Genomic DNA, 18,779 nt, shown 5'->3' with positions numbered 1-18,779 from the left:
TCATATAATATAACTATTACTTATATACGAATGTCAATATCTTTATATTATATGTTTATAGACCAGTGAAGAAGACCAATAACAAAACCTTTCTTTCAGCGTTCATAAGAATACGTAACGATATACAATAAAAAGAATCAAAGGATAAATCCAGGAGGATAATTTGACAATCTCGACTTTATGAAAGGGAAACGAGAGATAAATTGAATCCTGATGATGACTATCAATAAGATTCGCATTTACACAAGTTGAACCAGAGTGTTCTTATAAATGTTTCCTCTATTTTAACATTCATTTACCATATCAACAACTTTCAATGCTGACCTATTTTTCGCAAGTAGAGAGACAAAGAGAGAGGGAGAGTTTGTTTTGTTTACATTCAGATATCTTTTGTTTATATTAAAAAGTAGGTTCTGATAATTTTCATCTAACACGAACAGCTTCAAGTCAATTTTGTTCCAAGTTCAGTACGAAACAACAATTTCTGTAATCTGTATTTGTTTTAATGAAATTAACAGGAAATAACATAAGGTCCAATAGGTTAGCCAAAAAGTTCAGTCGTTCAAATACAAAGAGAGAAGCGGGCTACGTTCGATGATTTGCTTACAAATCGTTATCTATCTTCAGATACGTGCAAGATATGTTAATTGTTCTGATTATAGTCGAACGGACAGACAGACAGGCAGACATTTCATTTCAATCAAACAAGGCTTATTTGCCAATGATGACATGATGATAGCTTATTTACAAATTAATGAACATGTCCATATTAGGCAAAACTGACATTACATGGCAATAAAGGAAAATGTCGTCATGAAACAAATACTTCCTAAAAAAGTAGAAATATATTAACGCATGTTTTTTTATATATTTATATATGATATATTTTGAAATTAATCTAAAGCTAAATCAAACATATCTATCCACCAATATAAACTAAGACAAGAAACGAAAAGCTGTATTATAATTCATGCATATTTGTTGTATCTTTAATTATTCCACATCTTACCGAAACGACACTACAAGATGGGTCATATGGTAAATTTCATAGAAAACACTTTTTACCGTTATAACTATAGAATTATTATTTAAGTTACGTTGGTTTTATTAATGTAGAAGATGGTGTTGACCTCCATATAACTGTACATCTATTTGTGAACAAATGATGTTTAACACTTAAGAAAACTAGTCTTCTGGTGGCAACTGCATCTTCCCGCACGACTATTATAGAATTTCAACCCACAATAAAGTAAAATAAAATGTACGGAAGAAGTTAGAAAAGCAAATCAAGAAGTTTCAGATATATATATGCAAAATGTTTTTTTAAATAAATAAATCAAACGCTTAGAGATTTGAATGGACGAGTATGTTTTACTTTCAAATTGATAGTTTAACATTATACACATCATTATCAGAATGAAGTAGTTCGTTATGAGTCTTTAAAGTCTGCACAACTCCATGAAAATTATGAATTATTTAGATATCAGTTTCAAATGATCTGATATCAGTCTGAAATATTTTAAGTGGTATTGTGTGAATGAATTGTTACGTGCATACCAGCTATACAAAAATATGTGTGATAAAAACAGATGTGCAACATGCATACAGGTATCTTTATCACTGCAGATAATGAAGCAGTCGACATACACATTATATAATCCGAACATAATGAAATAAAATATATAACACTACTTCGCAAATACAATAAATGATAACGTTAGTACATATTTCGTGGACAATACTAGCTTCAAATACGGAAAACATCCTTAGTATTCGTATACGAATCTGGGATGGCTTTAAAACATAATGATGGTTTATAGTTCAACCAAATTTTACGTTAAAAACTTATGTATTGCATGTTTTCGTACTATTACTAATAAGATGCCCTTATTTTCTAAGAAAATAATGATAACTTACCCAGCTAGTATAATATTTCCTTAAATTTGTAAGACACTTTAGTTTTCAGGTAAATCAACTTAAATCCTGGTTATAACATGCACCTAATGTATATTTATTTTTCTCACTGCAATGTGATTACATTATACAGAAAATGTAAATAAACCAGCACGTTGTGATCCCTGACAAGTGAAGAACGCCAATAACAGAACATTCCTTGCAGCATTCACTGGAGCACTTGATATAAATACCGATATACGAGTGAAATATCAATGAATATATTGTGGAAGATAGTTCTGTCGTTTTCCAATATGTAATATATTTAATTGTTCTTAATTGTTTTGAATTGTTTGAATTGTATAACAGTACATTATCAATGAGAATATAATATAACTGACTATAACCTTAATTATTAATGAAGAAAATCTACTAATTTCAAGGAAATCAAAAATAATTAAAAAAATATCCAAACATCTACTTCTAAATGTATACAATCTTGGCATTACTACATTAGAATTTATTTTTTAAAAGTCTTTGATATTGTTAAACACTATTTGTCACAATACCATTTTTATTTGTTACAATAGCTTGCATGTTTCAGGGATGCATTGTTTCAACTTGCGTTTTATGGTGTACTGCAGACTGTCGATGATGTTTGTGGCTGAGCTGACCTTTCCAGACACACCATGATACGGGTTTCTTTTCACTGAGTGACTGTATTGGTCCTGTGATACAGTGTACACAAGTAATAATTGCCTTAGTCCAAACATTGAGCTGGAGGAATAGCATAGTTCCTTAAAAGTTCAACTCAAAGCTTACTATTTAGTCTTTAAGATACATTCTGCAGCATACCAGCTCTATAGCAACATGATACATATGTACATCATAATGGCCAGGATACAAGATAATGAAGTTGTTCATGTGACTTCCATGAATAATATTGGACCATCAATTTAAAAAAGCTGTTCCTTTTTGTATTTTCAACTATGCAGTGTTAGCATTGATAAGATGGTTTATATTGTTTGTGTCCACTCACTCTATAGCAATGATGATATACTGTGCCAAAGGACACACACGTCATGAAACATGTCGCTGTATTATTTCAGACTGGCAATATCAAAAGTTATAAGGAAAATACTTAACACTTATAATAAAAGCCAAAGTATTTTGAATACACCAATCTTTGGATAATCTGAGGACAAAGATATTAATAGTATGGTTTCTTAACAAATGGTAAAACATTAAAGTGTATACATGCGGTTTATTTACGAATTAAAAATGTTAGAGTGTAAAAACAAACATCTTTCTGTTTCTTTCCTGTGTCTTTACTTTTCATTAATCGCAACAGAAATATCTATTATTTAATTTAGCTTATTATTTTCGTTGCGGTTAATAAACTATTTCGGATATACTACGTAAGCAAAAACGCAGCAAAGTCTCTTAAACTATAAATATTAATATCACATCATTATCTAAATATTACTTCGCCAGGTTACATAACAAATGATCATATTAATTCTTTAATTTATCGAGCACCTACATTAAACATTTTTGCGTTTGTTATTACTAGAATAAGTTAGTTTATGTGCGATAGGAAACTGTTGACCTTTTCATTTCTATTTTATAGAAAACAAATGATATATCATAGATTCTAATTTGTACCATCAACCCACACACTTACAGTTGGTAATGTGATTGAATACATATTAATATCTGAAATTTTTAAAACGTCCTCCAAAAATAGGTAGCCAGATGTTCGCTAATATCGCACTACAGAATTACTGAAATATTCTTGGGAAATATTTATCATATTTAAAAGCAGAAACCAAAATAGAAATGTCCTCATAATGCGACACACTTTCCAGACCATTTGATACCTGAAATGTTACTTTGTCGTCATTATATTCTGTTTGCCACATTAACTTTAGTGAATGTAAAGGGGTGTCTATCTATACTTAATGTCTTCACTTATTACGTTTTTAACTAAACATATATTCAAGTTTGGAGAGTACGTGTAGCTTAAAAAGACTATGACTAAAGAAAGATAATGGTTATGAACCAAATTGTTTCAACACTAGTGACAATTATTACAAAGCGTTTGCCAAACAAAAAAGACGAGAACAAAGATCAACAAGGCAAAGGCGACGTTCACAGGACGTAACCCCCAACAAACCCGAGCAGGGCACCCAGAAGGCACCAAACCAAAACCGGGAGTGGACATAAACAATATAAACACAGTCAAAGAACTCATCAATGCTAACACTGCATAATTACAAGTACAAAATGGAATACCTTATTTAATACAATTCAGAGACAAAATAATAACTTGTAGGTTGCACTGGCATATCAATTGTCTTCTACATGTTCTATGCAAGATTAGGAACGGTTCTCATGAAATAGAGAAAAACGGAATCTCAAAAGAATGCCCAAAACAGCAAATTTGTATACAATGCAAACTCAGTTTAGTCGAGCATGTTCATGAACAATAGTGGTAATTGCAAACTACCGTCCACGAACCCTAGCACATATTTAAGCAGAAATCAATATATAAACATTATAATGGTTACATTTTGATTAAGGAAACATTCGCAGATATGTCTATATGGCGGTGTTCACGAATCCTTTAATGTGACACGTTCTTGTTATAAGATGAAAAGCGGCGTATGGTAGAAGCAGAGTAAGCAAGAAATTGTGGCAGAAATGAATAAATTGAATGAGGTCAGAGCTTACGAAGCTAGAACATTTGTTCAGCATTGCAAGAACAAAAATAGTAAGTGTATATGAAAATTCAAATTTACGTTGAATGCAATATAATAAATGTCTTTATTCACGATATATAAGTTTAAAACATATATAATTGTGTATTGTGGTTTCTACTAGTGTTGTACAAGACAAAACCCCACCTAGTACCATGATTAAGAAATTTAACACAAGAATAAAGCTTCTGATGAACAAGCAACGTATATGATGACTGCAATTGAGTTTCAAACAGATACATTGAAATTTCAAACATTGGCAAACGATGTCTTCCTTGAGTTAATGAAAACAATAACCCTTCCGTCTGTTCAATAATGCACTTCACATTATAAACTATTTCATATTCCGCCACTCTGGGACAGAGCAGCAAAGGAAACATGTAGATTTATACAGCTATTTGTTTGTAAAGAATGTTTTGGTTACTTTCAAATTTATTTATCCAATAAATTGTACATAAACAACGTTTACAAACATTTCACAACGACTGAAATGGAAAACAAGTAAAACAATACCTATAACAATACCTCTCCAGTAAAGATAAATTTCAAAACAAAAAGTGCCGAACACGAACTCTCCACATTTTCATTTCACTTAGCTTCCTTTCATTGCGAAAAGTATACTTCAATTACAACATTTAAGTAAAATGGAAACAAATGAAATAAACAGTAAAATTGGTATGTTATTCCAAAGGTGGACGATCAAAAGTAAAATAAATTCGAAGATTCGCACGTTGAATGCGGGTCACAGATAGTATTGTATGTGATTTTATGGAAATTAATGACAATATTTTTGGTGCGTTTTTGTACTTAACGCAGAGTGCCTCAACAACTTAGTTGTTTTCAATAAACATTCAGAAAATTAATCAAATTGTTGTCAAGTGAACAAGATAAGCAATATATATATACATAATTGTTTCATTGATAAATTATAAAGCATGTAAAGTTTTTCTTGAGTGGCGGAAGTCATTATCATTTCTAAACTTTTCATTCGTATCAATCTTATGTTTTTATTTAGCTAGAATTATTAATTATTAACTACCCCTTTACATTTTTTCTTTTTTAATATTCTTGTTGTAAAAGAAATGGCTGAATAGCTTTAGCCCAATTGAATTATATTATAACCTCAATGGATATTAGCAAGACGTTTAAATGATTTAAATGATTTTATCAATTAAAGAAAATAGCATCGCCAAAACCATTCTTTATTTTGACCAGTAGTTTGTTTAGACTGTTAATGCATTAAATGTAAAATTTTAAAATGTTTAAAGATGTTTGTATTGTTAAATGCATCGTGTAGTATTTAGTTGCGGTTTAATGCGTTCTTTACATTTCTGATTCTTATATTATCATTAAATTAATTAACAATAAAATGGCCATATTAAAGATTACCTTTCGGTGCATTTAATGGTAAAGTGATAGAACGAATTAATTGAAAGTGTCCTAGGTAAGAAAATAAACTTGAGGTTACTAGGCAGAAGATTCAAACGATTACATAAATATATAGGGATTAAAAGGAAAGGTAAAATGGATAGAAACTATACGTAGTTCACACACTTATGCATTAAACAATTCTTTTATAAAACATTCAAAATTATAACAGGTTGTACGAATCAGGTGAATATAAAAGACAATCTGAATATTAAAAGAAACAACGTAACGTTTAATTCTTGAAGACTCTAAGTATAATATATCCAACAATACACTGACTATATTTCTTTCTTGTCTTTCAATTCTGATGTAAATGAATACATTTATTCCAAACAAAGTGCTTCTTCCAAACAGCAAGAAAAACATTTTTATTGACGGAATTGTTTATTCATTCTTAAAATATCTAATGTTATTCTCTTTACCATCTACATCCTGAATCTTTGACTCATTTGCTACATAAAATCGTGCAAAACATAGATTTACCTTTTGAGATATTTGTATTTTTATTATCATCATTTATTGGAAATTCGTGTAATACACATATGAACTGATGGAGCCAAAAGCCATGAAGTCATAAATTGATACCATAGATAATAACCATCATTATTTTATGTCGACTATGCAAATTGCCGTTATATAAAACAGAAGAATCAATGATATGAACATATACGATAAGAGTTACAATGATATGTCTGTTAATGAAGAGATTAGTGTATGAGGTTCTTGCTTTGATACCGGTAATGTCTATAAGACTTGTCTTTCATTCTCATCCTTTTCCATTGTGTAAAATGTTTTGTTTGTTATATATTTGTATGTATGTACATTATATATACTTTCGGGAATAAATATGTTTAAACTAATGTCGGGGAATGTAATATAATGTCAAAAAACGAATTTATAAGCCATGGATGAATTGGTAATCTTTAAAGACATATCAAGATTTGTGAAAATGTGAAGCTATATAATTGAGTCGTTTTGCTTTAATATAATAATTATGAATAATGTTAGTACATAATCCTGTAATGTCAGCATGTTCCAGAAACGTCGTATTTGTTAAACATACAACATGTTATGTTATCATATCATAATATCGGCACACGTGAACTGGTAAGTCAGCCGAATAGCTCGAAACGCGACAAAATAATTGTGTTTATATTAAAAAGTCTAAGTTTATGCAAGTTATATATATGTGCTAACATGCATCTGAAACTAATACCATAATTAGGTTATTAAATATAAATGAAACTCACATTTCTATCCTAAAAGGAATTCATCCACAGTAGCAGAACTCTCGAAGTGTTCAATGGATAATTTCAAGTTTAGAAATAGTTGGTTAAATCAACAACATTCATGTATTAAATTAGTAAATTATCTTTATCATGGAATATTACAAAACATAATGTATAGTAGCACGTTGTGATTCCTGACTAGTTAAGAAAGCCAATAACAAAACATTCCTTTTAGCGTTCACTAGAGCACGTAATACATGTATATATATATATATCGATATACAATTGAATTATCTAAATATAGATCCAAAATGACAATATGACAAATTATGATTACAATTGGTTGGTAAATGTGATAAAAGTAGAGTTATCTTTCTACCACTACTCTTCTAGAAAAAGTATTTATGCATATTATTTTTCATAATAAATTATAATCATATAATCTTATTATTGCCCCAGAATATTTTTAGGCGGAGACAAAAGGTTCAACAATCTATGTTATACGTTCAGAAGTATTCTGTATATTACAACATAACATTGGTTATCAATTTGATTGTTATGTTATAATATTCATTAAAAGAATACAAACATACACATTTACTATACAAGTAATGTTATATATGACAAAGACAATGTCAGTACTACGGTAACAATACTTCAATTACTTCATCGACAGTGTTTTCTGTTTGGGGTTTAACACTTTTGGGATTTATAAACCAAAATGAAAAATCGCACTTCTGTCTAAATCTTACCAAACGGTATTTGTATTATAGTATGAAATATTCACCAGGAAAGGGCCGATTTTACACCTCTTTATAAATTATATTTTCGGTTCTTTAGTGTCTTACGGATCGTAAGTCGACCATACTACTTTTCCTGACATTTTTAATTAATTTATGCGGCATACAAACATAATTCATAGGGAAAATACCAAGGTATGAGTTATTATATAAACAACACAGCTGACCTTTATACTTGTTTATAGTTAAGAGAATGAAGCTAAGTATCAACAAATTTCCGCTGCTTTCATCTAAAGTACAAATGCTCATTTTTGCAATCACAAACACTGTTTCATACAATATATCAATTAAGGTTTTGTCAGCAGCCAACGATAGTTTCCTAAGTATTGTTTAAGGATATGGATGAGATAAATGTCGCTGTATCATCAAATATCATCGATAAGTTTATTTGTTCATGTAAGTTCGGATTAACACCACTATTGTAAATGATAACATGGATGTATAATGACCTAGAAAGATTGACACGAATATTTGACCTCAATAACACGATCTTATTATGATAAGTGTTTATAATCAGACATTGTTATTAAACCTTTTTCATTTGTTAATGTTTTTGCCATTATACTATATACGTATTATTGTCTATGATAGTGTTTAAGTATTCATTATTGATGTCAGAAGTTTCCAGATAACATCACGGAAATGGGTATCAAACACTATTTGCAAGCTGCCTCAGAAAGAAAAAATAGTATTGCTATCATAGACTAGATAATTGATTAAAGCTACACATATGCTTGCTCTGAAACACTACCAACATCACGTTTTACAACCACTCCGAGCACTTCATCAGGAACACCACCACTTGCACTTCTAACACTATTACTAATACAGTATCAACATCTGATACTTTAACTTTTAGCGTTACCAGTAATCATGCTTCTTTCACAATCATATATTGGGGTTTGTTTTATTTCTTAAAGGTACATTAAGGCCCAGAAATAAAATGCTTTTAAAGCGTATTAATTTTCATGTCCCGTATAGTTTCCATATGTTACTCATTTGCCAGTTACCATTACCTGAAACGTTTTTGTTGTTGTTTTGTTTCATTTTTGGCTATATGTAAAAAGACAGTGATTTAGTATTTTGTATGGAAGTCAAACTACTTTGTTCACATTTTGATTACTTTAGGACAAATAATTTCACATTCAGAGCTACTTTCGTCAAGTAATAAGCATCTAGAAGGCTCTAAAACCATTACTTAAACGATAAAAGCACATGTTTGCCCTTTCTAAAGAATGAAAAAAGAAAATGTATTTCTAAGGCATAATGTACCTTTGATGTATCGAAAAAAATAAAATGTAATGTCTTTTGAAAAATTTCATAACGTACATGAAACAAAATAATATTTTTTATGCTAATGTCGTCAAATAAAACTATATTTGACAGAACAAGATCGAATTTTACTTTATATATTTACTTAATAATCTTTACACTTTTATATTGTCATGTTTGTACGCGAGACTCACATGAATATGAATGATGGAAAAAGTCGAAACCCCGATTTTAAGGGGCTGCGTTGTTGATTTGACCGGTCTATATGGAACGCCATAGCTGCCTTATATAAACACTTCTAAAGTGGTCATGTCCTTTTGACAGATATTGCTGTGGTTCTGATAAATGGTTATGTGGTTTTAATAAATGGTGATGTCGTTGTGATAGATGGTCCTGTAGTTTAAATAAATGGTCCTGTGGTTTTTAAAAATGGTTATGTCGTTTTGAAAGATGGTGCTGTAGTTAAAATAAATGGTGATGTGGATTTAATAAATGTGCTGTGGTTTTGATAAATGGTTATGTCATTTTGACAGATGGTGCTGTGGATTTAATAAGTGTGCTGTGGTTTTCATAATGGTTGTCGTTTTGAAAGATGGTGCTGTAGTTAAAATAAATGGTGCTGTGGATTTAATAAATTGTGTTGTGGTTTGATAAATGGTTATGTCGTTTTGACAGATGGTGCTGTGGATTTAATAAATGGTGTTGTGGTTTTGATAAATGGTTATGTCGTTTTGAAAGATGGTGCTGTAGTTAAAATAAAATAGTGATGTGGATTTTAATAAGTGGTGCTGTGGTTTTTATAAATGGTTATGTCGTTTTGACAGATGGTGCTGTGGATTTAAATAAATGGTGTTGTGGTTTTGATAAATGGTTATGTCGTTTTGACAGATGGTGCTGTAGTTAAAATAAATAGTGATGTGTATTTAACAAGTGGTGCTGTGGTTTTTATAAATGGTTATGTCGTTTTTGATAGATGGTGCTGTAGTTTGAATAAATGGTTGTTGTGGATTTAATAAGTGGTGCTGTGGTTTTGAATAAATGGTTATGTCGTTTTGACAGATGGTGCTGTAGTTTGAATAAATGGTGTTGTGGATTTAATAAGTGGTGCTGTGGTTTTGATAAATGGTTAAGTCGTTTTTGACAGATAGTGCTGTAGTTTGAATAAATGGTGTTGTGGAATTAATAAGTGGTGTTGTGGATTTGATAAATGGTTAATGTCGTTTTGGCAGATGGTGCTGTAGTTTGAATAAATGGTGTTGTGGATTTAATAAGTGGTGCTGTGGTTTTGATAAATGGTGATGTCGTTTTGACAGATGGTGCTGTAGTTAAAGTAAATGGTGCTGTGATTTTGATAAATGGTGATGTAATTATGTATATGGCGCTGTGGTTTTGATACATGGTGCTGCAGTAATGATAAATGGTGATGTCGTTTTGATATATGGTCGAGTCACTTTGGTACCTGGTGTGGTCAATTTATATACGGTGTTGTTGCTTTGATAAATGGTGCTGTAATTTTCATAGATGGTGCTTTTGTTTTGATAAATAGTGCTGTGGTAATGATAAATGGTGATGTCGTTTTGATATATGGTGGTGTCACGTTGGTACCTGGTAGTGTCATTTTATATATGATGCTGTTATTTTTATAAATGGTGCTGTAATTTTGCTATATGGTGATGTTGTTTTTATAAATGGTTATACTATTTTTATGTATGGTGATGTTCTTTTTATAAATGGTGATACTATTTTGATATATGGTGATGTTCTATTTATAATTCTAACACGACCCGCATTTTTCCCTATTGAACATAGAAGTTTTTTCAAAATTGATTCCATTGTTTTCATCAGTTAAACATTTCAATTTTAATTTTAATTTATCAATCTCAGAGAAAAACATTTAACTCTTTCCTTCATGAGCATATTGTGAAAAATGGCCGTTTTCATTGAAAAGCCTCCTGTTACAAGTTCAACTGCTATGGAACTATGAAAAATGCTTTGATACTGATGAAAATTGGCACAAGTGTTGACTGGACAATAGCCTGTGTCTTAAATTTCCTGTAACATTGGCAACAGGGGAACGTCTCACAATTGCCAAAAATCACTATTTTGCATTGTTTTTTCTTTCCATCAAAACAAACTGAGTTCAAAGTGCTGCAACTTCTCAAAAAGGCTTTTCAGCGTTGGATACACGTTACCTTACGATCGACCTGAGGCTATTTAGCCAGTCACATGTCCAAAATTTTCTTGGCGATGAGGGCGACTGTTGCCTACTTCAGCCTCCCCCCCCCAAAAAAAAAAAAAAAAAAAAAAAACAGAAGAGGGCACATCCCCTTGATGAACCATTTTGATGGGGGCGGCGCCGAAAAAATGGTCACTTTTTTTAACAACATTTCTCAAACGAAAAAACAGTGTCTAGGGCCTAAATAGGGCATTTTTTCACTGTTTAATGCCTCAAAAAAGGTGAGGGGGGTCTACAAGCCGTCAAAAACACGTCTATATGAGGTAAAGGGGTTAAAGGAGGTTTCGCCATATATTTTCTCAGAAAATAAGTAAAATGACCATCTCCACAGTTCAGAAAGACATCACCATGTACAAAAATCACATGTATAAAATGACAACTCCATATACCAAAACAGTATAACCATATACCAAACGGCATAACAACATTTCAAAACGACATTACCATTTATCAAAAACACAGAACTATTAATTAAAACCACCTCACCATTTATCAAATCCATAGCACGGTTTATTGAAACGACATAACCATTTATCAAAATTACAGCACCATCTTACAAATCGACATTATCATTTTATCAAAATTACAGCACCATCTAACAAAACGGAAAATAACCATTTATCAAAATTACAGTACCATATATAAAATACCAAAGAATATCTTACAAAACGACATAACCATTTATCAAAATTACTGCACCATCTATAACAACCATTACATCAACTAAAAAAGAACGACCTAACCATTTATCAAATCCACGCAGCACCATCTTACAAAACGACATAACCATTTATAAAAAATACAGCACCATCTATAACAACCATAGCATCAACTAAAAGAACGACCTAACTATTTATCAAATCGACAGCACCATCTAACAAATTGACATAACCATTTATCAAAATTACTGCACCATCTATAACAACCATTGCATCAACTAAAAGAACGACCTAACCATTTATCAAATCCACAGCACCATCTTACAAATCGACATAACCATTTATAAAAATACAGCACCATCTATAACAACCATAGCATCAACTAAAAGAACGACCTAACTATTTTATCAAATCGACAGCACCATCTAACAAATCGACATAACCATTTATCAACATTACAGCACCATCTATAACAACCACAGCACCATCTAACAAAACGACATAACCATTTAACAAAAATTACAGCATCATCTATAACAACCACAGCACCATCTAACAAAACGACATAACCATTTATCAAAATTACAGCACCATCTAACAAATCGACATAACCAATTATCAAAATTACAGCACTATCTATAACAACCACAGCACCATCTAACAAAACGACATAACCATTTATCAAAATAACAGCACCATCTATAACAACCACAGCACAATCTAACAAAAACGACATAACCATTTATCAAAATTACAGCACCATCTATAACAACCATAGCACCAACTAAAAAGATCGACCTAAACCATTTATCAAATCGACAGCACTATCTAACAAAACGACATAACAATTTATCAAAAATAACAGCACCTTCTATAAAAACCACAGCACCATCTTACAAAACGAGATAACCATTTATCAAATTCACAGCACCGTCTTTTAACATGACTGCACCATATATCTTAATTACATCACCATCTATCTGAACGACATCACCATATATGAAAATAACATCACCATCTATCAAAACCATAGCACCATCTATAGAAACGACATCATCATTTATCCAAAGGACATCACAACTTGATAAGAGTAAATATAAGGCAGCTATGGCGTTCCATAGGTCTAGCAATATTCGAGTATGTAATCAAGCGATGCTGTCACTCGAATGTGTACATGTGCGATTGTGAAGATACTGAGATATAGTTATCATAACAAATGTTAGACACATACAAGAAAGTCAAGTCTATCTTGCTAATCTGTGATACATAGTGCTGCGAGGACATAATAATGTACACACAGATTAAGTATAATTATGCTTAATGAAGCCTCGGAGATTTCAATGCATGATTAATTATAATTATAAAATATAAAAAATGAAAATGATAAAATAGCAGACATTGAAATACGTCATAAACTACGACAAAACTCACAATTCCTTTAAAAAATTTAATAGCATAATGTACAAAGTAATGTATATAAAAGTAGCAAAAGCACCATACTTTTCTAAAACATGAAATACAGACACGCAATTAGATACTTACCTTGGAACAATGTTTCATATTGTATGTCATGCATAGGCGTGCATAAATTTGAAGATAATCCCAATTTTGTCATCTTATTTTTTAAATGAAACAATATACAATTTAAAATTAGACGACCTTCACATTATAAGAAAATTGTTAGATACTGTGTCTATCTCCAAGCATCGACCTACTCAAATAAAACGCTCTGAGACGATTTATAGCCAATATATTTCGACCACATGTCATACAATATGATAAATCGGCGGTATAAAACGAAAAATCCAAAGAAAAGGTAATACGAAAAAAAGCAAGTACACGTAGAGAAATAAGATCCTAAAGGTCACAAAGCAATACAAATATTACATGAATTCAGCAAGTTTTATGTATATTATTCTGTATAGTTTCAGCAAAATATTCTAAAGGAGAATAATTTTAAGGATAAATTCTCAATAAAACGCTCAATTTATTGTATATGCATTCGCAGCAATGCTGGTATAATTGAGTTAGATTTGCTTTAAGATAGAAAGTAACTTAGTGTGCTTGCGTTTATATTTTCTTTGCAATGAGAATAAGAATATTTAATATAACAATACATGGAATATAAAGTGCTGTTTTCCTTGTCATGTTCTGTTCCTTGGCGCATCAGAAGTATTGTATATGATGGAATAGAAATAAATAGCAATACATCAAATATGTAGATCAAACAGTATGCCTACAGAGTCATCCGAGTCATCCTTGTATTTCTTATCTTTAGAAAATGTTCAAGACACTCAAAGAAAATAACAGCAAATATATCAAATAATGTTGGAAAGTCTCTAACAGTAACTATCTTTACAAATAATAAAACAGTAATACATAAAAATGTAAGAAAAGAAAACAAAACAAAATTACCTCGTCGTTACTCCTTCGTAATAGAGCAAAAATGTGATATTAAAGAGCGTTAAGTCCATCATATTTTGCAGAAGGACATAATAACCTTTATGATGATTAGGAATATCCTAACATTAACTCATCATTTATCATACTTAATCTTATGGGTTTTCTAAACATGTTTACACATCTAGAAAACATTTATCATTAACGCCAGGTTCACGTTTAAACCATGTCACGTTTTAAGGTCTTATGAGAAATAAAGGGCTTAGTTTTCTAACCCCTAAAAATTGCCCTTAAATTTAGAAAAGATAACCAACTAGATGTGTTTATTTTTACGTAAAAACATCTTAGATTTATGCTTATATGTTTCTCATGATGATTCTTGATGAATGTTTCAAACACAATAACATTGTGGAAACCCTGTTTGGGACATTTTGGGATTATTGTGATTTATTGCACGTTTTATCGTACAAAAAATGATTCACTGCATGTGCCATTTTATCACTTGACATGTGTGTTTTCCTAGTAAAAGCAAACAATGACTGTATGTATGCATGTGGAACATGTGGTAGCTTATGTCTTAATTTTAACTTAAAGCACAACCATAATTTGTATTACGAGTGAATGTCAATCTACCACAACAGAATTTTGATATTAGTTTTAGTAAATATGCATAAATAATCATTTTTTCACGGCAAACCTCTCAAATTATATACGCCCACTTCTTTGTTAATAATTCTGTTGCATGCAGTTATTTAATATTTTTTTTTATCAAAATATTTCGAGTCGTAAAGGAAACGACTGACAAAAATCTAGTTCCTGGTGAAATATCTTGCTTAATGAAATTGCAAATTGTTTACGGACTTATTCACTTACAATAAACAACATTTAAGATTTGCTGTGTCAAGCTATTGTAAACATATTTAAAGTGTCAACTTTGGAAACCTTGAACAATATTTTTATATCATTTATCTAGTTGCGGTTACATTGCAAGAGCTAACTTTGCGTGTCATATTTTTGTGTTATCATAGAATTTTTATCACATTAACTAAATAATAGGTGACATTTCAGCAAATTTAAATGTAAAGTAACACATTAAATTAATAAAAGAATCGCGAGAAAATATATTAAATCATAAACTGTTATGCAGAAGAATTCAAACACTTAATAAATGATAAACAGGTGGATAGAAGAGACAAATATTTAAGGAAGATTGTTATGGTTTTAAAACAGTTCACATCATCGTTTTCGATAATTACATGTACTCGTATAAATTCTATATACAATTAATAAGAACAAGAAATGCGCATCTGAATTATATAAAAGCCTATGTTGTTTATATATATAAACATTTCAATGTGGAAAATATTGCAGATTAACGGACGGATTTGACTTTCATTCTAGAGAAATTGTCGGTGTGTAACTATGTGTTGTTGTTGTTTTAAGTGTTGATGGTGGTTGTAGTGGTGATGATGTTGACTGTATCAATGATCATAATCACGATAACCACGACGATAATGTTGTTGTTGTCATTTTTATCGACCAAATGCGAAACCATTATTGTTTGTTTTGTGCTTAACAAATCATTTAACTTATCTTCATAATACGTACATTTTATATTTTAATATCATTATTTATAGAAAATGATATCTGTAATGTCACAGGTCCTGGAAAAAGCCATGTTATCATAACTAAATGCCATGGATATTATCTATCAATATTTTAGGCCGAATATACACTCTGTCATTAATATAATAATACAACAGAAGAATCAATAACATGATAAAAGTTGCAAACAAATGTTTGGTAATGAGGAAATAATTCTAGTTTTGTTACAGAATACGCCGTTGAAGATTAGTTTGTCCACTTGTGGCTATGACCTGTTTTAATACAAGTGTAGATATAAAACAATTCATGTTACGATGTATTAAGAGGTATGCCTGTATAAAAACAATACAATATCTTTTATTAAGGCCCGTGCTTGTATATATTCAAGACAACAGTCATTAAAAGTAAGTAAATTGTAAGTGGCTATGACCTGTTTCAATACAAGTGTAGATATAAAAAAATTCATGTATATATGAAGAGATATGCCTGTATAAAAACAATACACTATCTTTTATTAAGGCCTGTGTTTGTATATATTCAAGACAACAGACATTAAAAGTAAGTAAATTGTCATCTTTCATTCAAATAATAAAGTCTTATTTGCGTTATATATGCTGGAAGAGGGGAGGTCACTCGGAAGTAATGAAAAGAACAAAAAGGATAATTATGAAAATGACAGACTGTAAGCCTAGAAAATAGCAACAATGTGTTATGTATATCGCATATTTTCTGGTAACGATATGATATTGTCTATATCAAATCAATAAGTTATGAAATATGCATTTGTCTACATAAAACTTTAGATACTATCAGGGTAAAGTAAAATATATAATGGAACTTACCTAGCTGTTAGAAGGTATTCATCTCCACCAATTGAATCTACGTTTTATAAGAATTTCACTTAACATTATGTGAACCAAAACTCTGTCAGATAAAGAACGCCGACAACAAACCATTCCTTTTAGCGTTTACTGTAGCACGACATATAAATAACGATACACAATTCAATTATCAAACAAAGGGAAAATCCAAAAAATCAGTTTAAATGTTCTGGTATTTTAAGTTGATGTAAATTTCGTTTAGAAATACAAGGAACGTTATCTTACTTTCATAATATTGCGTCTACGTGATTATTTTCTAAAATTATCATGTTCGTGAAGTTGGCAGCCTAGCAGCCTAGCAGCCCAGCAGCCTGAAGTTGGCAGCCTAGCAGCCTAGCAGCCTGGCAGCCTAGCAGCCTAGCAGCCTAAAGAAAACTAAGATAGTACAAACATGAAATCGTCGGATATAAATCGGAAGCACATACTTAGACCATTGCACGTCTTATTTCAGTATCGCGATCTTTTTTTTTTTAAATATTGAACTTTGTTTTTTTTTTTATTTTGACGCTTCGAAATTTGTGAAGTTAGCAGCCTAGCAGCCTGGCAACCTAAAGAAAACTAAGGAAAATACAAACATGTAAACCGTCGGAAATGAGTCGATAGCACATACTTAGACTATTCCACGTCTTTTTTCAGTACCGCGAACTTAATTTTTTTAAATATTGAACCTTGCTTTTTTTGTTTTTTGTTTTTTTGACACTTCGAAATTTGTGAAGTTAGCAGCCTGGCAGCCTAGCAGCCTAGCAGCCTGGCAGCCTAGCAGCCTAGCAGCCTGGCAGCCTAGCAGCCTAGCAGCCTGACAGCCTAACAGCCAAAAGAAAACTAAGGACAATACAAACATGTAAACCGTCGGAAATGAGACTGTAGCACATACTTAGACTATTCCACGTCTTTTTCAGTTATCGCGAACTTTATTTTTTTAAATATTGAACTTTGTTTTATTTTTTTTGTGTGACACTTCGAAATTTGTGAAGTTAGCAGCATAGCAGCCTGGCAGCCTAGCAGCCTAGCAGCCTGGCAGCCTAGCAGCCTAGCAGCCTAAAGAAAACTAAGGACAATACAAACATGTAAACCGTCGGAAATGAGTCGGTAGCACATACTTAGACTAGTCCACGTCTTTTTTCAGTATCGCGAACCTTTATTTTTTATTAATATTGAACTTTGTTTTTTTTTTTACTCTTCGAAATTTGTGAAGTTAGCAGCCTAGCAGCCTGGCAGCCTAGCAGCCCTAGCTAGCAGCCTAAAGAAAAAACTAAGGACAATACAAACATGTAAACCGTCGGAAATGAGTCTGTAGCACATACTTAGACTATTCCACGTCTTTTTTTCAGTATCACGAACTTTATTTTTTTAAATATTGAACTTTGTTTTTTTTTTACACTTCGAAATTTGTGAAGTTAGCAGCCTAACAGCCTGGCAGCCTAGCAGCCTGGCAGCCTAGCAGCCTTGCAGCCTAGCAGCCTAAAGAAAACTAAGGACAATACAAACATGTAAACCGTCGGAAATGAGTCGGTAGCACATACTTAGACTATTCCACGTCTTTTTTCAGTATCGCGAACTTTATTTTTTTTAATATTGAACTTTGTTTTTTTTTTTACTCTTCGAAATTTGTGAAGT

The 18,779-nt window shown here is 31.3% G+C and overlaps 1 protein-coding gene across 2 annotated transcripts in view; it reads right to left on the bottom strand.

Moving 5' to 3' along the window:
• Nucleotides 1-17,264, bottom strand: part of LOC132743755 (uncharacterized) — a 78,810-nt gene extending 61,546 nt beyond the window's left edge. Inside the window, exon 1 of one of the 2 annotated variants that reach the window (XM_060732342.1) lies at nucleotides 17,124-17,264. The gene's annotated coding sequence lies outside the window, so the exon portion shown is untranslated. Of the gene's footprint in view, nucleotides 1-1,917; nucleotides 2,098-17,123 lie in introns of those variants that run through there. The other variant, XM_060732336.1, reaches the window with a different exon arrangement.
• Between the last annotated feature and the right edge of the window lie 1,515 nt (nucleotides 17,265-18,779).

Source organism: Ruditapes philippinarum, unplaced genomic scaffold (assembly GCF_026571515.1).
Source record: "Ruditapes philippinarum isolate M1 unplaced genomic scaffold, ASM2657151v2 ctg3414_1_1_1_1, whole genome shotgun sequence".
Classification (NCBI taxonomy): domain Eukaryota; kingdom Metazoa; phylum Mollusca; class Bivalvia; order Venerida; family Veneridae; genus Ruditapes; species Ruditapes philippinarum.
Note: the sequence above shows the minus strand (reverse complement) of the source record. Positions and strands in the feature narration are given on the sequence as shown.